The sequence below is a fragment of the Wyeomyia smithii genome, chromosome 2 (genome assembly GCF_029784165.1).
Source record: "Wyeomyia smithii strain HCP4-BCI-WySm-NY-G18 chromosome 2, ASM2978416v1, whole genome shotgun sequence".
Classification (NCBI taxonomy): domain Eukaryota; kingdom Metazoa; phylum Arthropoda; class Insecta; order Diptera; family Culicidae; genus Wyeomyia; species Wyeomyia smithii.
In genome coordinates, this window is record NC_073695.1 from 239,786,016 (window position 1) to 239,808,376 (window position 22,361).

The 22,361-nt window shown below is 36.5% G+C and overlaps 1 long non-coding RNA gene across 1 annotated transcript in view; it reads left to right on the forward strand.

Annotated features, from left to right (window-relative positions):
- The first annotated feature begins 381 nt into the window (after positions 1-381).
- LOC129721759 (uncharacterized) overlaps positions 382-22,361 on the forward strand; it is a 95,788-nt gene continuing 73,808 nt past the window's right edge. Inside the window, exon 1 of the long non-coding RNA XR_008727461.1 lies at positions 382-2,359. This is a non-coding gene — a long non-coding RNA (uncharacterized LOC129721759). The remainder of the gene's footprint in view (positions 2,360-22,361) is intronic.

A 22,361-nucleotide genomic window follows, 5' to 3' on the forward strand; every position in this document is an offset into this window, starting at 1 on the left:
TACCCCTTCGGAGAGCCGCACGGGAACTCAATGCCGCAGTCGGTTTCAGGGGTTCGATTCGCGTGGGAAAAATCGCTGACGGTGTGTGGTTTGTAAAAGTGACAGCATTTTGGGGACTGTTTTGGAATTTATTTCCAATTATTAATGAGATTTATTAGAAAGATATAATAAAATTTACAATTTTGATACCTAGTTCTAATGATTTAAAATTAAAACTAGTTAATTCAGCTTGTAAGCTGTCCAACAAACAAACCAGTCGACAGCATACAGCTTTGGCGCGTCGGGTCACTCGGACACGGTGGGTTCCGTTGGGGTAGGCCGGAAGGTACGGGGTGCACTGCTGACTGGCTGACGGTGGCAGACTGCCTGTCTGGCGGAAAAACCGTTTCGTACCAGTCGGGACGATGTGCAAGCAGTTTATCGCGACCGACCAACGTGGCAAGACCTGTTCGAGACCGGAGGACACCGTCGATGATTCCGTAGTTAGGCCTGGCCAGCTGGTGGTGCACACAATGCCCCTTTGTGTGATTTGATGCAACCGAAATGCCCACTAATCAGTGCATCCCGTGGAGCAGTGAATAAATAAATAAACAAAATAGAAAAAAAAATTAAACTATCGATCAGCGCGGTTCGTGCGGTGAACAATCAGCCCGAAAGTTTAGATTAGTGATTGAACAACACTTCGTTTATAACGGAAATAATTGGAAAATAATAGGATTAGAGTATAGGATATTTCAACCGTTAGAGTCCGGTTAGATTGAACCTAGTTCCCCTTTAGTAGAGTGTATCCGTCCCAGTGTTCCATCGTGAAGAGGCTCACAGTGGTGCGTGCTCTCGTGTGCGTGTGCGTGTGTACAAATTAGTTTTCTGTGTCCGATTATTTCTTGTAAATCGAATCCAAGCTTTGAAAGAGAAAGCAGACTTTATTCTACGGTTCTATAGAAGCTATCCTCACAAGAAAAGCAAAGCTCACTTAATTTTAGGAACGGTTGTGATTGTTGGCAATGTTCTAGTGAAAGTTCACTTAGTGTAAACAGATGCTTCTTCCAGCTAGAGTTTAGTGTAGATATTCAGTGTTGTGTCTAGTGCACGTGATAGTAAGTTAGTGTGATAGCGACTTTGTACCTCCCACGAGAACGTGGCAGACAATTTGTGAGTGTGTGCTTGAATTTAATTAAAAGGCCGACGCAACGAACGAAACAAAATAAAAAAAAAAATCTTCGCAAAAGTGCACCATAAATTAAGGCCCAGTGGAAAGGAATCGAGTGTGAGAGTGTACTTACGGTTTCCTAGCTGGTGCGAATTTTTTTTGTGTGTGTTTTTTCTTGCGAACCAAAAAGGGTCTAGTTTGCTACGCGCGCGGAAAAAGGTCGCATGTTCTGCCTCATTATCACATAAACCTTTTGACGCTCTCCAACGTCGACGACGACGACGACGACGTAGAAGCAGAACGATTGAAGTCAAAACAGTTGGACAGGAAAGTTCGTTTCATATTTTTCCCTGCTTGCCTAAGTCACGCTCGTAACAGCACACTTGCTGTGACTTTTTCGCTCGTTACTTCTCCGTGAAGACATGAAACTTAGAACCCACCAAGCACCAGAAGACTATCTAATCCGGTGAAACATCACTGCTTGTATATACTTACTAGACTTCTGTGGACGAAAAAACACACCCTCCCGGAGCACCACTGCTGGTGTGAATGAATTCCAGCGACATTCTGCTGGAACTTGACTTTCGCCTTCCACGTAACAGTCGCGCTCCAAATGCAGCTCAAGTGAAAAATAAAACAAACAAAGCATCTCAAACACTGTAAGCACGTAATAATTCTCTACCCACCGAACAGAGAAAGAGAAAAAAAAAATCACAGACAAATTCCGATTCCCACCTCGGCTAAATCTCGTAACCCAACCCAACCCAAACCTGAAGTGGTAAGTGAAAAACTATCATCCCGGCAAACGCTACCAGAAAAGCTTCCGCCGGTTTTTTCTTCTCGCAACGGCAGCACCGCCAGACAGTCCGCAAGGGGACCCGCAAGGGGTTAACTTAGGAAGCGTGCGACAAGTGTGAAGCACGTGCCAGTAAGCAAGTAAGCTGCTGTCTCGTACTGCCAAAATTCCGAAACCAACCGAAGAAACCAAGTCGTCGACGAAGAAGAAGAACAGAGGGAAAATTTTTCCGTCCGGGAAACGGTAAATTCCCGCGTTGAAAGCAATCCGAGAGAGAGTGAGGAAAAAAAAAACACCCGAGAAAAATCCAAGTGAGCTGTGGTGTGTAAGCGAACGCAAAGAAGAAAAAAAAACGAGAACGGAAAAAGTGTTGCTTCGATTCATCGGAAGTCGCTGCAAGAACACTTCAGCAGGTAGGTGCGGCTAGGAGTAAATAGGGGATTCGGAGGGAATGGGATGAATGTTTGGTTTTTTAAACCCGATTTTTTGCTTAAACTGAGCGAGGGAGGAGGGAAAGTGTAGAGAGCCCCACAGCTTTACATCGGTAATGCTCGTAAATCGCTAATTGTTTGATACGTTCGAAGCGTTAATTGTGGGGAAAGGATACTCGTAAACATTCATTGACGGGAAGTTGTTATGGGTCTTATTTTTAATAGTGTGGTTGATTGTATGGAACAATACCATTGCTTTTAAAATTGCCAGGTGGATTATGTCATGGAACAATATAAACATTTATAAATAATCTCCTCACTGCAATTTTGCTAAATAACTTATTTAAGATTACAGATATTGCGAACACATTTTTTAACTTATCGACTCGCAAAAGCATGTTAGAAACAACGGATCGATCTTGTTGAGACCAATAGGCATTAAAGATAGCACTTTTTACGCTTTACGAAGATGGATTTAATGCTCATATAATAGGCATCAATGACATCTCAAATACTATACTGGAAAGGAAATTTAGAATCACAGCAGAAATTGTTTTTAGCATCACAAATAAGCATTATGTACTAAAATTTAATAATTATCTTGTCAGTATCCAATATATTTGTATTTTGATAAACCGAAAAAGCGCGTTTGAAGCTGTTTTAAATAAACATGTTAAGGACATCGTAACAAAATGGTATCAAGCAACGAACATTACAAGGGTATTTCACATGTTACTAAGCAGTAGTTATGTGTTGCAAAAAGCACCCCAAATATAATTTCAAAATACAAGTCATACATATCTAATCACTTATTAGTTTACTTGGTGAACATCATTGCTTAGGTATTGAATATGTAATACTTTAAGAGGGGAATATTCGCCCAATTAAAATCGCTTAGAAAATATGTAGCTATTAATGATTTATTTTTTTTGAAAGTTTTCAATACATCTCAGTAAAATCTTGTAAATCTTGTGGCTGGAAAAAAAATTTAAACACAAAATTCTCACACACTATTTGATGTAGAAAACTAGGCAACAGGCTCTTTTTCATAATGTTGAATGTTCTTACTTGCTCGAATAAGAACAACAATTTCATTTTCGTTCAGCAATCCCAAACAATCTCATAATCGCTAATTTTCCAATTTTGTAGAATAGAAAATATGCAATACTTTGTACTCAAAAAATACGGAATGCCGAATCTTGTAGGATAAAAATTTTTTATTTTGCGAGATCGAGCTTCAAATAGCACGAATCGAAGAATAATAATGGGTACCGTTGAGGAAACAAGAATTTCTTCAATCGTTGCCATGATCGGCACGATCGGAAGAAAATGTAAAAATTAGAAACTTTTTTAACGTGAAACAGAACAACAAAAACACTCAAGAGATAAATCAGACCGCCAAAAAGTGGATATTTGAAGTGCATAATTTCAGAGTGTGGTCGAAAAAATGTATTTTGGCTGGCAGCAAAACAACAAGTAAAATTAAGTAAGACTTAAACCTGAAAGGTAATCAATTAAAGAAAAATTAAAAGCAGAATCACTGAATCACACCTAATTGAGTTATATTATTTACTAGTTGAACGTTCCCGGCGATGCTCGGGATCAAAGGTTTCAAAACTAAGAATCATTATTTATATTTCACTGATTCGTTCTTAACCGCCAAATCTTGAAAAAAATATGTTCTTAGGAGTAGTTTTATTCATTGTTACATCGATAAATTCACAAAATTTGTTATAACATGACATCATTCTGTTGAGAGGTTCATTTTGGCCATAGTTCGTTCTTTGATAACTGATATAAAACGAATTCCTATTTCTTAGAGAACGAGTGGGAGCATAAAAGTTCAAATTCGTTAGAATTTCTGTGCTATTTACTCTTTGTGCAATTATATCGTTTATAAAAGCTACCATTGCGAATTCTCGTCGCATTTTAAGTCCATCTAGATTTATTAACATGCAAAGTGCCTCATAGGAAGGTAAAGATAAAATGGTCCAACCTAGCTTTCATTTCAGTGATTGGATACCTGTTAAATGTCTTTCCTGAACATAAACGAACATTTTAATGAAAAGCGTCGTACACAAATTACGTAACGCTAAAAACCTAGATTTCAGATCCCCTCCCTCCCTATGTAACGATAAGTAACGTTCTATATGACCCCCCCTAAAATTACGTAACGCTGGACATCCTGCCCCAAATTCGCAATTTTGAGCAAACATCCAGGTTACGTAACGGTCTCAACTTCCCCCCTCTCCCCTATGTAACAATAAGTAACGCGGACTCAACGCCCCTCCCCCCCCCCCCTTCATGCGTTACGTAATTTGTGTACGACGCCAAAAAAGAATCACATGTAGTCGCTTTGAATTTCGATTTAGAGACGAATCTATACATATAAAAATGCAGCTCTGTCTGTCTGTCTGTCTGTTCCATATAGGCTTGGAAACTACTGAACCGATCGGCGTGAAATTTTGTATATAGGGGTTTTAGGGGCCGAGAAAGGTGACTAAGATAGTTTGAGACCCCTCCCTCTTCTAGAAGGGAGGGGTCCTATACAAATTAAATACAAATTCATGCACATCTCGAGAACTAACCAAGTAAATGGAACCAAATTGGGCAGGTGGATGTTTTTAGGGGTATCAAATATATCCATAACAGTTTGACGCTCCTCCCTCTTTTAAAAGGTAGGGGTCCCATAAAAAAGAAACACAAATTTCGCACAGCTCGAGAACCAATCCACCAAATAGAACCAAATTTGGCATGTAAATGTTTAAGCGGTAACAAAAATGTCCATAATGGTTCGACACCCCTCCCTCTTATGTGAGGGAGGGGTTCCAAACAATTGAAACACAAATTTCTCGAGAACTAACCAAATAAATGGAACCAAATTCGGCAGGTGAATATTTTTAGATGTAACAAAGATGTCTATAATGTTTCGCACCCTTCTTAATCTGAAAGGAGGGGTTCCACACAAATTTCTGCACATCTTGAGAAAAAATCGAGCAAATGGAACCAAATTTGATATATTGAGGTTTCTGAAAGCAAGAAACATTTTCGACTCCAGACGCCATTGTCAAATTTGAGATGGAAACTCCGGTTTCTATCCGGAAAATGTCTCCAAATATCAAAATAGCCGAAAACGACCAAATATTACCCAATATGAGTGTTTCTTTAACCAGAATGACGCCCAGAGGCCAGAAATTGTCTCCAAATACCATTTTGAAATCCAAGATGGCGACTTCCGCTTTCTGAAAAACAGCCAAAAACGGCCGATTTCCGTCCAATATGAGATGCTCCGATACCAGAATGATACACAGGAGCTAGAATCGGCCACAGACACCATTTTGAATTCTAAGATGGTGACTTCCGGTTTCTGGGAAACAGCCGGAAATGCCTAAATAAAACCTATTATGGGTGTTTCTTTAACCAGAATGATGCATGAAGCTAAAAATTGACCTTAGACACCATTTTGAATTGTAAGATAGCAGCTTCTGGGAAACAGCCGAAGTCTACTACATATGAATATTTCCGTACTCGAAATAATGTATAGAAGCCAAGCATTGACCCTGGACACCATCTTGAATTCGAAGATGACCACTTTCAATTTCTGGAAAACAACGAAACTAATTGAATACTTCCCAATATGAGTATTTCCGGAAAAGAGGTGATGTACTAAAGGCAAGAGACGAAGATGTTGTCATTCCGATAAAACCAAAAATTTCAAACGATATAAACAAATCGCAAGAAATCAATGAATTTGGAATATTGAAAATTATTAAACTAAACACAAAAATAGGCGGGACGAAGTTTGCCGGGTCAGCTAGTTTATCATAAAAAGTCATAATCTAGCATGTTTTACGTAGTTTTGTGAATAACATTTCAAGTTTTAGTAATCAGATACTCACTATTTTTTCTCCAATGTCTTTTCTGAACATCAATGAACAATAAAAAAAATCATATGTCATCGCTTTGAATTCTGATTTAAAGATGAATTGAATATAAAAAGTCATAATTATGCATGTTTTACGTAGTTTTGTGAATAATATCTCAAATTTTAGTAATCGAATACTTATTATTTTTCCTCAAATGTCTTTTCTTAACTTCAACGAACATTTTAAGTAAAAAAGAATGATATGTTATCGCTTTGGATTTTGATATAGAGGCGAATTCAACATAAAAAGTCATAATCTTTCATATTTTACGTAGTTTTGTGAATAATATCTTAAGTTTTAGTAATCAGATATTCATTGCTTTTCCTCAAATGCCCTTTCTGAACATCGACGAGAATATTTTAATGCAAAGAAACCTATATGTAATCGCCTACTGTTTTGATTAAGAACGATTTAAAATGATGATGATTACTGTACACCTCAGAGACGGAGGGAATAATATCAAGAAGATCAAGCGTTACGGAATTCCATTTTTATATAGTACTAGTTGAACGTTCCCGGCGATGCTCGGGATCAAAAGTTTCAATATTAGGAATCATTTTTTATGATTCATTACATTATTAACACAACTCACTTCAAAAGTATTTCACATCTTTTACGTCCATCATCACTTTAAGTACTTTAACATTCTGAGAATGCCAAAACGGAAATACCCATATTGGATTGCATTTTGTGATTTGAGGATGTTTTACAGAAACTGGAAGTTGCCATTTCGGATTTCAAAATGACGCATGGAGTTCGGAAGTTTCGAAAGTATTGAAATGGTTGGCCAAATACCACTTTAGATTATTTTTCTGAAACCAGAAGTCGTTATTTTGGGAAATGTTATGTGGGGTCATCCCAGTTCCGAATATACCACACTCGGGTGATAACCGGATATTCGTCGATCGTTCACAGTAAAACCTCTTTTTATGTAACTTTTAGAAGGAAGAAATCAATGTAAGAAGAATTTAGCGTGACCATTCATGCTTAGTTCTGCTCTATAATCATATCTAAAGAGATAACATGTGATTTTTTTTTAAAACGAAAATGTTTGTTGGTGTCCAAGGAACACGTCTGAGAAGAAGTTAACGTTTTAATTCACATAACTACGTAGAAATTAAAAAAAAAGATTAAACCAATGAAATGTGGCCTTTCCTCCAGCCAAATGTCCCAAGATCTAGTTTTGGTAAAAGTAAAAAAGTATTTCGAATCCCGTAATGTGTTACTATTCACAAAACTACGAAAACATCAGAAATGTAATTTTTTTCTGCTCGTCTCGCACCAAATTAAAACATAAGTTCTTCTGCAAGAAAATATTTGCAGATGTTGGAGGAACAACGAACATTTTATTGAAAAAATAATTCAATTTACAGGCGAATTGAGCTAATGCTCAAACAGTCAAAATTTTGCATGTAGTATATGTATAATATATAAATTTCAAAAAGAGTATTTTAATGTATTTTTCTGTATGCAGAAAATCATCTTCAAACATACCTAGTTTTTACACATTTTTTTTCATGTTTTACTTAGTTTGGTGAATAATATCTCTATTTTCAGTTATCAGATAACTATTATTTCTTCTCGAATGTCATTCCTGAGTATTAACGAACTTTTCATTGAAAAAATCACGTGTCATCGCTTTGAATTCTGATTTAGAGACAAATTGAGCCTGAAAAATTATGGTTTTGCATTCTTCATGTGGTTTTGTGGAAAATATTTAAATATCAAATAATCAGATATTTATTATTTTTCCCTCAAGTATCAAATCCTAAACACAACGAACATTTTTTTATAGTAAAAATCACAGATCACTGCTTCGAGTTTTGATTTAGAGGCAAATTCAGCATAAAAGTCATGATTTTGCATGTTTCACGTAGTCTTGTGAATAATATCTCGAGTTTTAGTAATTAGATACCTATTATTGTTTCTCTAATGTCTTTCTTAAACATCAACGAACATTTTAATGAAAAAAGAATCACATGTCATCGCTTTGAATTTTGATTTGGAGACGAATTAAGTATAAAAAGTCATAATTTTGCATGTTTTACGTAGTTTTGTGAATAATATCTCAAGTTTTAGTGATTAAATACTAATTATTTTCCCTCAAATGTCTTTCCTGAACATTAACAAACATTTTAGTGAAAAAAGAATCATATGTAATCGCTTTGAATTTCGATTTAGAGGCAAATTTAGCACAAAAAGTCATAACTTTGCATTTTTTATGTAGTTTTCTGAATAATATCTCAAGTTTTAGTAATTAGATACCTATTATTTTTCCTCAAATGTCTTTCCTGAACATCAGCGAACATTTTCATGTTAAAAAACCTACATGTCACCGCTTATTATTTTTGATTTAGAACGATTCAAAATGATGATGATTATTGTACACCTCAGAGAATAATAACAATATTATAATAATATTCAATATTATCAAGCGTTACGGAATTCCATTTTTAAATAGTAGAAGAAGAAGATCAAACTCTGAATTTATTATTCAACAAAAAATAATTGGAATGAGGGAGCAACATTTTTTATGATTGTTGATATATGTAGTTTACAATGAGTCATGAAGATTTTCGATGAATATTCCAAACTCCAAACTCCAAACTCCGAATTTTGTTCACATTTGTGACGTTTGTCTTTCTGCCGTTCCAATCTAGAAATGCAAATTTTGATGGAGTATTTTGTGCTGTATGCCACGATTTTAACTCAATGCATAAAGAGAGGTGACACGATTAATTCGTCTTATTATGTTTTTTATATTTGACAAACATCGACATCCAGTCACTGGATTATTTTTTTTGTTTTATGTTGCATATTCACCGAGTAGAATATAAACAAACTGACTGGTCTCGATGAGAAAAAACAAATAAGATATGAAAAAAATTGGTTCAATTAACCGCAGATTCCGGTTATTCGGAGTGAATATTTTACAAAATTCGGATAGTCGAGTCCAACCTGTATTTGAAATTGAAAATTTTGTGAAGAATATAACGATATTCGATTTAGCGAATTTACCTTTTTACAGAAAATCCCTGTGTAGTATCTTACATATTTAGCTGTGCTGGATATTTTTATATTCTATTAACTTCACATATAATGAGGAGCAAGTAAAAGTTTGTTTAGGGTAAGAAGCCAATTTTAAGCAGCTCATACAGCCTTCTGTGCATTTAGATGAAATACTCGAAATGTATTAGGTGAAACATGGGCATTCCATGGTAAATAGGTTAAAAAAACTATTATATCACAGTTGTTCCTTTTTGATAAAAAGGTCAATTTATAATATAAGTTCTTCATGTAGACTAGTGGCTGCTGTTTCAAAAGAGCCTTTCCAAAATGGTGACTAACGAATAAAAATTTCTATATTACAAAAACGGCTTGTTTTATTGAAATCGTGTCTTCAGTAAAGTTGTAGGTGACAAGATTGCGACTGCTGAAAAAAGGGGACCCCCTGTTAAGCTCTATGTATTCATAAATATTTTAATTTTAAGAATGGGAAAAGGCATTGTTGAGTTACAACGTAGCCCAAATTTGCTGTCAGTCTTACTAAATATGCGTAAAATGTTTATGGAAAAAAATCCTGCGATCTTTTTGTTTCTAGGATGATTTCGAGTTTAAATGCTAGTTCAAACTTATTTTGTTAATGTGCTTCCAACCCAAGTACCACTTCAGGTTTTAAAATGTAGTACAAGTATAAAATAAGTTTTAAGAAATTCTCCAAGAGTATCATTCTTTTGTAATTTATTCATTGATTTTGCCTGTGAGCTTTTAGCTCGTAGAGACTCACGAGTTTGTATACAATGTCGTTATTAATACTTATTTTAAGATATAAATACCTCAGGACAATCATGATATTCCCTACAAGGTTTGCGAAACGTCGTGTACAGACTGGGAAGTCGGAGTTCTGATGTCCGTCCCGGTTCAACGATATTTTTCACAGATGGCTCAAAAGTAGGTACCAAAACTGGTGCAGGAATCTTCGGCCCTGAAATTAATGTTTCAGTGGCAATGGGATACTGGCCAACAGTGTTTCAAGCAGAGATTTTTGCAATCATTGAATGTGCGAATGTGTGTCTGACTAGGAAATACAAACATGCAAATATTTGTATTTTCTCTGACAGTCAAGCAGCACTGAAAGCACTTGATGCTTATAAATGTACATCCAAGATTGTTTGGGAATGTATTCTCACATTGCGACAGCTATGTCAAACAAACTCAGTAAATTTGTATTGGGTTCCAGGACATTGTGGCATTGGTGGGAATGAAAAGGCAGACGAACTTGCAAAACAAGGATCTAACTCACAGTTTATCGGTCCAGAACCTTTCTGTGGTTTATCAAACTGTGCAGTGAAAATGAAGCTTAAACACTGGGAGGAACAAAAGGTGATAACTAATTGGTTGGATGTCAAAAAGTGCTCCCAATCTAAAAGATTTATAACACCAAACGAGAATCATTCAAAAAAGCTCCTAGAGTTCAACAAAAGAGCTCTTTGTACATACGTCGGCCTAGTAACGGGGCACTGTCTGAGTAGATAGATGGGGGGTACCTATTTCTAGATCCCACCCTCTGGTATTGAGATTGAAAATAAGAAGACTTTTGCAGTTATTGTACACTTCTACAATTATTTTTTTATATTTTTTATTATTTTCGATAGGAAGGAGGATTTGTGTTAAATTAATTATTTCCTAATATTTATTCAAAATTTCTAGTGTGTTCTGTTGTATGTGTTTATAATTTTATAGTTAAATTACAGTCATGGAGAAAATAATAAATTCACTTGCAGTGTTGGATAATTTTTCGTATTTGCGCACTGATTTTTATTGTTGCATGATGTTATGTTACGTCATTATGATCTGCAGATACTCTTTTTAAAAGAGGAACGAAGAAATAACTGGAGAAATTTCTGTGTCGGTGATTCCGAAATTTTTTTTCTTAAGTTAAGTGTTTTTTAAAGTGGCGAAAAAAATAAATACACTCTTGAAATATATATGCAAAACAATCCCAATGAGCTTTATTTCTCTACATATCGTCAGCAAAGTGACCTTTTACGTTGCAAAAATCACTCTCAATATTTCGTGGCTTATCCATTATTTCGTTAAACCATATTCAACCTTTGTGGTATGTTTACCAACAGGTTTCCACGAGTAGAAGCTGGACTAGTATTTCACGCTGCCTGTACGTCATTCCATAAGTCGGTTTTATTCTTCAGATGATGCTTTGCAACGTAGAACTTAACAATCTTCCATAGATTTTTGATACGGATAAAGTTAGGAGACTATGCTGGCCAATCCATCAATTTTATATTTTCCTCTGAAAATCATTTTCATGTTTTCACTGCCGTATGTTTAGGATCGTTACCCTCCAACGAAGAAGCATGTTTTCTTTGACATACGAAAGCTTTACGCTACGTAAAATATCTACATAGTCGTTAGTATTCATAGTCTATGTTATAAAATGAATGGGTTCCACACCAGCATCAGAAAACAGCACAACAGCGTTTTGTGGTCACTTCAAAATTTGACTACTTTCTTGGTTAATTGTGCGTTGAAGGCAGCATTCACCGGTCTTCTCACCAGCTGCTGACCGTTTGGACCAAAAAGGTTAAATTTCGACTCACCCGACAAAAACACGATGTGCCATTTTGTTGCACCCTAGTCTAAAAACTTTTTAGAAATTCAGTTCTTGCCAAAATGTGTCGCTTTTGAAGTAGAATGAAGTTTCCTGTGTATTTAGGTGGTCGATTTTGCTTCCGTATGCCGAAGAAAACATGCCACTTTGCTGGATCTCTATGCAGTATAACGATCCTAAACATACAGTATTGAAAACACGAAGATGATTTTTAAACAAAATTTTAAAATTATTAATTTGACCAGCGCAGACTCCTAATTCAAATCCTTTAGAAATTTTATGGAAGATCGGGAAAGTCTAGGTTGCAAAGCATCATCCAAATAAGAAAACAGATTTATGGAACGTCGGACAGGCAACGTGGAATGCTAGTCCGGCTTCTACTCGTGAAAACCTGGCAGTGAAAATACCACAAAGATTGAATATGGTTTTACCAAACAAAGGACAAGCCATAAAATATTGGAAGTGAGTTTTGTAATGTAAGAGGTCACTTTGCTAACGATATGTAGAGAAATAAAGCTAATTTGGATTGTTTTGTATATATATTTCAAAAATGTATTTATTTTTTTCGCCACTCTAAAAACACTAACTCACGCAAGAAAAAAACGGAATCACCGATATAGATTTATTATTTATATTTATTTTATTATTTCTCCGTTCTTCTTTAAAAAAGAGTGTCTGCAGATCGTAATGACGTAACATAACATCATACAACAATTAAAATTACTGCGCAAATATGAAAAATTATCCAACACTGCAAGTGTATTTATTATTTTCTCCATAACTGTATATAGTTAAATTAATATAATCGTACAAAAATTGTAAACCATCTAGTCAAGCAAAAGAAAAATGAATTACAATAGCTCAAACCTAATCTTACACCTATCTTACTGACCATGAAGTGAACTAATCGTTGTAATTTGGCATTGCAACGATTTTTGTCGGAACTATTTGATAATTTTTTCTGACAAATTTGTAAAATTATAGTTTATTCTTGAGACAAAGTCTAGAATTCATGTTGACAAGAGGATAGAAACACTCTCTATATTTATTTATTTCGACTGGATACTCTCGGCTTGCTCTGAAAGTATAGTTTATATTAATATTAGCTCTAATTATTTAACTTGACCAAATTCATTGAGAAATGAAACTCAAACTGAGAAACAAAAATTGATTGTGTTTTCGATGCATGAGGAGAAATGTTTCATTTCTGTAAGAACGGTAAAAATATATCTAGACATTGTTACAGCCGACTGCATATGACACGAAGGGTTTTTCCTTTTACGGAAATGTTTGTATCGTCACAAATTAGGGATGATTTTTTACATTTTGGTGGTAAAGCAGAGAGATCAAAAGTAAAAATATTATATAAGACTAGCTGACCCGGCAAACTTCGTCTCGCCTATTTTAGTGTTCAATTTAATTATTTTAAACATTTAAAATTCATTGATTGCTTGCGATTTGTTTATATCATTTGAAATGATTGGTTTCATCGGAACTACAACATCCTCGACTTTTGGCTTTTGTACATCACCTCTATTCCGGAAATATATTGAATGCATTTCAGTTATTTTCGTTTTTGTTTTAGAAACTTAAAGTGGTCATCTTCGAATTCAAAATGGTGTCCAGGGTCAAGGCTCGGCTTCTATACATCATTTCGATTACGGAAATATCCATATGTAGTAGTATTCGGTTATTTTCGGCTGTTTCCCAGAAGTTGCCATTTAACAATTCAAACTGGTGTCTGAAGTCAATTTTTAGCTACTTGCATCATTCTGGATCCGATGATACACATATTGAGTGGTATTTGGACACTTCAGGCTATTTTTCAGAAACCGTAAGTCGCCATCTTGGATTTTAAAATGGCATTAGGAAACAATTTCTGGCCTCTGAGCGTCAATCTAGTTGAAGAAACACTCATATTGGGTGGTATTTGGTCGATTTCGGTTGTTTTCCAGACACCGGAAGTCGCCATTTTATAATTCAAATGTTGTCTGAGGTCGATTTGTGGCTACAGTCCATCATAACAATGCTGGAAATACCCATATTGGGTGGTCTTTAGTCATTTGCCGCTGTTTCTCAGAAACCGGAAGTGACCATCTTGGATTTCAAAATGGCATTTTTGGCCTCTGAGCGTCAATCTGGTTGAAGAAACACTCATCTTGGGTGGTATTTTGTCATTATCGGCTGTTTTCTAGACACCGGAAGTCGCCATCTTACAATTCAAAATGTTGTCTGAGGTCGATTTGTGGCTTCAGTGCATCATAAAAAACCCGGAAATACCCATATTGGGTGGCATTTGGTCATTTGCCGCTGGTTTTCAGAAACCGGAAGTCGCCATCTTGGATTTCAAAATGGCATTAGGGGACAGTTTTTGGCCTCTGAGCGTCATTCTGGTTAAAGAAACACTCACATTGGGTGATTTTTGGTCATTTTCGGCTGTTTTCTAGACACCGGAAGTCGCCATCTTACAATTCAAAAAGTTGTCTGAGGTCGATTTTTGGCTTCAGTGCATCATAACAATTCCGGAAATACTCATATTGGGTTGCATTTTGTCATTTGCCGCTGTTTTACAGACACCGAAAGTCGCCATCTTACAATTCAAAATGTTGTCTGAGGTCGATTTGTGGCTTCAGTGCGTCATAACAATTCCGGAAATACCCATATTGGGAGGTATCTGGTCATTTGCCGCTGTTTTCCAGAAACCGGAAGTCGCCATCTTGGATTTAAAAATGGCATTTGGAGACATGCCACAAGAAGGAAGGGTGTCGAAACATTATGGACATGTTTGTTACATCTACATACATTCACTTGCCAAATTTGGTTATATTTGCTTGATTGGTTCTCGAGCTGTGCGAAATTTGAGTATCATTTGTATGGGACCACTCCCTTTTAGAAGAGAGAGGGGTGTAAAACCATTATCGATATATTTTTTACCCCTAAAAACATCCACCTACCAAATTTGGTTCTATTTACTTGGTTAGTTCTCTAGATGTGCAGAAATTTGTTTTTCATTTGTATGGTACCCCTCCCTTCCAGAAGAGGGAGGGGTTACGAACCAATATGGACATATTTGTTACTCCTAAAAACATCCACATACCAAATTTGATTGTATTTGGTTGATTGGTTCTCGAGCTGTGCGAAATTCGTGTTTCATTTGTATGGGACCCCTCCTGTTGAAGAGGGAGGGGTGTCAAATAATTATCGGTATATTTTTTACCCTTAAAAACATCCACCTACCCAATTTGGTTCTATTTACTTGGTTAGTTCTCTAGATATGCAGAAATTTGAGTTTCATTTGTATGCAACCCCTCCCTTCCAGAAGAGGGAGGGGTGTCAAACTAATATGGAAATATTTGTCACTCCTAAAAACATCCACATGCCAAATTTGGTTTCATTTGCTTGGTTAGTTTTTGAGATGTGCAGAAATTTGTGTTTCATTTGTATGGGGGCCCTCCCTTCCAGAAAAGGGAGGGATCTTAAACTATCATGAAAACCTTTCTCGGCCCCTAAAACCCCTACATACAAATTTTCACGTCGATCGGTTCGGTAGTTTCCGAGCCTATATGGATCAGACAGACAGACAGGCAGACCGGACTGCATTTTTATAGGTATAGATTTGGCACAAGATACTAAGGTACACCAACTTTAACAAGCTGCAAATCTGTTAGATTACCTTTTGATTTAGGTAGTGAAGCTGAAGAGCGCGGTCAGTTATCTAACTTTGTATCATTTTGGTGATGTAAACAGGAAAACGGATATTGGACATTTTTAAACATTTATACCAAACACTGTCGAATGCCTTTTTTATGTCTAGAAGAGCAGCTCCAGTGGAAAAACTTTCAGAATTATTAATTCAAACCTTATTAGTTACTCTAAGTAACTGATCAGTGGTCGAGTGCCCATGGCGAAAACCAAACTGCCCATTTGCAAAATCATTCTATTAAAAATAATTCTTTCAAAAAGTTTGCCTGTAGAAAAGAGCAAACTTATTGACCGATAACTTAATGCTTCAACTGGATTTTTAAAACATTTTAAAACTGGAGTGACTTCGGCATTTTTTCTTTTAGAGGGAAAATCCCAAACTTTCAATAATTATGGTCAAAACACGATGTTTTATTCGATGGAGGATAACTATTTCAACTCCACCCTGTTGAAAAAATCATCTTCTTTCGCTTTCCAGTTGAGAATGATTGATAGATTGATTGCATCATTTAAAGTCATTGATGAATTCCAATTTCATAACGATTCCAGTTGTTAATTTCATACCTACTTGAACAGCCTCGTACATCGAGTTGCAGTTCAAAGCGAACATTAACTGCAGCATCGAATGTTGTCGGTAGTCCATCTTCTCGAGAATCAGACTACCTAAATCATAACTAGCTAACTTTTCTGCACCAAACGTACAAGGCTTGTTGCCGTTTGAATTTGGAAATTAACCTGAAAGGACATTAACATGTGAACCGCTCGTACGTTTTATTTTTGTTGGTCAGAATTCGTGAAACGGAAAGAGAAACTGTTCCATTATTCATCTCAGCCCAAAATTATAAAACAAAAACTCAATTGGAAACTCAATTGAAAACTAGAAAAAACGCATATTTTCTAACTAAGCCAATCAACTAATCAATGGAATGGATTCTCATTAGTTCACTTTAGATATCTGATGAAATAGAATCCTCAAAAAACTTACCTAAAATCTCTAAATTTGTAATAATGGTCGGGCATCTCCACTGAAAAACTCATTTATTTCGATCATCTTACCAAGAAAACGAAATCTACCCATTACTCTATACGGCTACAACGGGATTCATTCAGCAGCCAACCAAAGTTATTTTCATCATTTATGGACTACATTTTGTATTAATCACTAAACAAAATCACTCACTACACTAAGAATACTTTAGTTTTTAAAATGTTCACCTTAAATTTCCAAAAACAAGCTTTAAATTTGAATAGTTCTGACATAATTGACATAAATCGACAGCACTGCAGTGGAAACCTAGACTACCAATATCTAGGTAACCTACTACGACGGTATGCGGCTACGTTCATTAACAAAGTGATTAACTGTGTGATGAATATAGGGGCGTCGTGAGATGAATAATAAAGAAGTGGTTTAGGTTTTGAGATGAGAATGGAAGCGTTGTGAAAAATGGTTTATTTTGCAAAATTCAGGATAAAACTAACTGAGTTTACCAAATTTCCATTGATGGGCGATTCTATGAGAGTATGTAATCATATTTTGTTTATTTGTTCAACGATTTCGTGTAAATCTGGTGTATACTCCATGCATTTTTCGTGAACGTCGGCCTAATGAGATGTATTATTAAACAAATACCCTAGACAGCGTTTTCAGCGTCGCAAAAAATCTCTCCTTTGTTGCGTGTTTCCACGTTGCAACGAATGTTTTCTGCGATCGAAAATATTCAACCTCGGCGTGAGTCGAATCACAAATCATGTTGAAAATGAACGTCTGTATCACGTTTCCTCTGACCGTGTGGATCACGAGGGCAGAGTGGCGAGCACAAATACATGAGGTTGAGTTCAGATGGGCATGTTGACCGGTTCGGTGTTTGCAAGATTTTGGGGCCCCTTCGAGTGGTGGGCCTGGTGCGAAGCGCACCAACCGCACCACCCTAGCTACGCTACTGGGGCCAACCATAAACTGCGTGGACTATTAGGATACTGGAGAAGGTTGACCAGAAACTACGTTTCATTTTTAATGTGGGATTTGTGTTAATATAAGAACCATACGACTCTTAGCCACTATGACGTGTTACAAGACTAAAAACTTATCGCTTTTACATAATATAAACATGTTACAATTAACCTTAAAGGTCAACCAGCTTTAGGTTACGAATTACCCAAATTCAGGACCCGTGTCCAACTGCTTACGATGGTGTTCGTACGCTTACACGTACTCGCCCCGCAGAGAATCGAGGCTACGTTATCGGTGGGTCATCTTTGTTCATCAATGGACTTCCAGCCGTTCAAATGTGGTTTTCTCTAACTGTTTTTATAAGTTTAGAATTGTTTTAGTCAATAGTGTGATCCGTACTCGTCGTGTGAGCCACTTCCGCATTTCGTTTCTGATTTTCCACAGTATTTTTGTGTTCCTGTTGGCGAGTTTTTATTTTTCAAAGAGTTTGACCAATATAAATAGGAGAATAGTCCTGGCAAGGAATCTGATGAATTCCAGATCGTACTTTAGAAGAAATTTTATCCTTAAAGTTGCACAAAACGTCTCGTAAAGTGCTTTCACTTTTGTGTACAACCTTTAGGCCGTGTCGTTTGAGAGTAGATGTGATCGGGTTTGTTTTGCTTCCTTTTCTATTGGTTCCAGTATAGTGATGTTATGCTGATACTAAACTACGTTTTATACAAAGTTTATAAAATGTATGAGATGTATGAGATAACTGGGTTAATCAGTAATAAAAATGTGGTTTATAGACAGCCTCTATACACATAGGGGCGTCTCCAAAAAGGGGAAAAGTTGGAGCGTAAAGCCTCAGAATTCTTCCCTTTCAATAATTATTTGTCGTTCACCATTGTGTATCCCAATGGAGATCCCAAAGTCACTGAACACTTCCTTCCTTTCATCTAAAGTCATCAGTTTATATAGAATAGGCGTATCAATTTTTGTCACATTCCATAAGTAATATCGGTTGTTGTAATTTTCCATCTGACTGTTTTACAGTTATTTTACAGTTCTCAGGCTTTTAGTCACTAATATTTTAAATTTTAAATTTTAAATACAACTTCGGCCTAAAAAAACCTACTCTATGACAGTATTATAATCTACAATTTGAGCAGTAAGTTGATGTGATTTCTTGATCGGGTTAGTTAACATGGAATATTTTTTGATAACGTTATTTGCGCACATTTTTCAGCCTGTAACAATATTATCTATATTCCATTTCAAGTTGTGAGCAAATATGTCATGTTCATGTAATATTGAATATGAGACATTAGGTTTTAGGATTCTTAAGTTACGAACATTTCCCGTTACGTCTCAATTTCACCCCCGTGGCCCAATATCATTCTGGCAGACAGTAGCATTGAATGTCTGAATATGTACTTAATATTTCCAACAGGCACAGGTGAAAAATCATAACTGTTATCAGTTTCCTACGCAAATTCAGCAAATATTTTGATCTTAGAAAGAACTGGTCCGTAAAAACAACTTTCCCAAAAACTAAAATTATTCAAATTTTCGTGACTTAACATTGGACCAAAAGCATATTAAAGCTTTCCAAAACATGATACCCACTGTAGGTGTAGAAAAGATCAATTTTGTTCTATTGAAATAATCAGATTTTCAGGAAATCGTAGACCATCGAATGATTTGGAATAATTCTCGAATATTGTTTAGAACGATTTTAGTAAAATAACACAGGAAGACTGTAATTTTAGTTTATTTAATTAATTGTTGAGTTTATTGAAACTTTTTGATGGAATTTAAAAACACCCTGTAGGATTGCGGAGAAATTCTAGAGTTTTGGTTTGAGATTAGACACTACATTTTATTTATTCTCGAATATTTCTATGAATTCAAATAGTACTTCAAATCTGTAAACAGTGCAAAAAGCTGAAAAACTATGTCAAAGTACATTAACAGACAGGGACAATACAAACCATCGTTAAATAAATCTCTGGTGTGGCATTCGCCTCTCGACTTGACTTACAAAAAGTCAACTTCAATCGGTTTTTTTCACTAGGGCAGATAACCCCTTCCACTTTTGAACGCATAAAATTAAATGTTCGATTCAGAAAGAACCCATGCATGTCCGACCCCAAAAGTCGAAATGAAGATTTCGCAATAGGCAAGCACACAAAATAAGGACGGTCTAGCAGGAAGGAAGCCCCTCCAACTGGTAGCGAAAAGATGTGAAAATCGTGTCGAAAGAAAACTTGAATTGTGGTCGTCCGAGTTTAATGGTAATTTTTTATGGTCGGGATTCGAAATGTTATCAATTCAGTTCGAATGTTTTCCTCTAGTGGAAAAAGCCCTCCACTCTGTTGTTGCTCTCTTCTAAAAAGAAAACAAAAAACAGCGCTCTAAAACAGCAAGTTTCATTTAATTTTTTTGTTTCTCATTATGCAACCGTCTTGAACACCTTTCCGAGTCTAAATTAAAACCCTGACCAGTCGTCCCAACTTCTAGTTTGAAATACGATTACTAACTAAAGCCGAGTAAATCTTCAACACCAGCCGTGGCCGTGTCGGTCCTCGTCCGCTCCCGCGAAAGGAAGCTTAATCTCGGATTCCTGCGAATCCATGACAATTCCACTTTTATTAATTCGAATAAAAAATTGCATAATTAATTTCTTCAGGATTGTGGCACTCTATCGTAGGATCCTTCAGCAGAATTTCGCAGTGCTTCAGCTGTCGCGGCGGACGACGCGCAAAAAAAAAGAACCTGCATTAAGAGAAGGGTTTCCTTCTATCCGCGTTTGGTTAAGGGACCTAGCGAAAAAGGGGGAAAAAATCTCGCTCTGAAAGTCATGAGATGAACGAAATTCAAATGAAGACGAAAGAATGGCACTTCCTATATGGAAACCTGCCGGGGTCCCCGTTTGCAGTCCGGCACGGGAAGTGACGGTGGGAAAAGTGGGTCGTCGGATGGCCCAAAGCCCGCGTGGGAAACCAGGAAAAGCAGTTTCCCTTCTGCACTTCCGTGCATTTCATCCGCGTGCTTAATGAGGGGACTTGGTATGACTGAGATGGCAAGCAACAGCAACAGCAGCAGCTTTCTGTATTCCGCGCTTCATTCATCCATTCTTTCCTTTCAGTCATTCACTAGTCGGCTCGTAGTCATTCATTTATGCAGCGAGTGTTCCTTGATTCGAAGTATCACAGTCGCGAGGCCCATTATCCTAGCGGGGCGTTCGGGACTTTCTGTGCGGATTGTGCTACGTGAAGAAATGTCCTAATGAAAGGGCCATCATTTGTCGGCTTTTCTTTCAAGCTTATCGCTTCTCATGTTCACACGATCGACAATCCGCAGCGCTGCTAGTGGGTCGTAATCCGTCACCAGGAAAAAGCTGGAGTATGCTAACGAAACAACGTTGTTGTAGGCTAGTGCAGAAAGAAAATTTGTCCAACTGTTGGTAAAGACGTGAGTAAAGAGCGTGAAAAATTTGCACAACCAATTGTGAATTGTGCCAGGCAATGCTAAATGAAAAATAGCTCTGCGAAAAGGGTTGCCGATGGTGGAAAACTTCAAATGTCAGCCAACCCTGTCCAATTCACAGTCAGGGAGATGAAAATATATTTCGGTAGCGCTGAGTGTTGCTGAAGACCGAAGGAAACCGGAAGCTGAAAAGGAACTTCATCAACTAGCATCTGGGCGCTTCCGAGGTAGTAGCAGAGTAGGTACATGCTGCATGGATTTCGACACGTCAACCGATTCTCCGCAGTCCGTTCGAGAACTTGGTCAAGTTTTATTTTTTTTTTTGCTTAGGTTCATGTTTCTGTTGCCACTCTTCACCGCCACCGCCTGTTGCTCTACGCCTTCCGGTGGGACACGCCACACGCTTGCCGAGCGAACGAGCGCTCAATCTCAGCGAGTGCTAATTTGAAAGGGAAATAAGAGGAAAAGTGGAAACTTTTTGGCATAATTGTAGGATGGCTTTTTTTTTCTTTACTTTTCTCTTCAAAATAGAGTGCGAGCACTCGAATTAAATTGGTGATGGAATAATTTGAGAATAGCAATCTGATTGGAATGGAGCACTGTTTTTTCGACGATTTGAATTGCTCGACGTGATGATGCTGGCGTTTTTTCCTCATTGTACGGAATCATGTTTCTTCGATTGAATTTCGTGGATTGAGGTTAGGCGGAAAGTATCATGTCATCAAAATAAATTTGTGCCTTCCCAAGAAAAATATACCGTTAATAAAAACATTCCAAAGAATATATACTGTGAAACAATATAAATGAAAAATAAATAGGAGAAATCAAAAATTATTTATTTTGCAAATGAAACCGATGAACAAAGTTACAGTGAGTTGACAATGACAACAGTAAGCAAGGTAGAATTCGAAAAGTGAATTTTCTTTGCACACGAAATAAAAAAAATCTAAAATTTTTTGGATTGCTTATCAAACACAAAAATAAAATCCTTTAATCTCAGACTAGCAGAGTGCTAGAGAGAGGAAACTATATAATTCGTATCTAGAGCTAACATTCAAAAATATTTGATCTCATAGAAAAAGAATGTTGAAATTTTGGGAGGAGTAGGATTTGAGATTGTGGAAAAAGTCAAAAATAAAGAAAATCGTTAAAATACAACCAATCTTTAATATCAAAATTCTTAGGTAACTACAAGAACACTCAAAATGAAAAAAATGCTTACGAAGACCTATACATAAAAACTCATGACTCATGACTTTCAATATTCGTCTTGAATTATCTTCAAATTAACAAAAAATT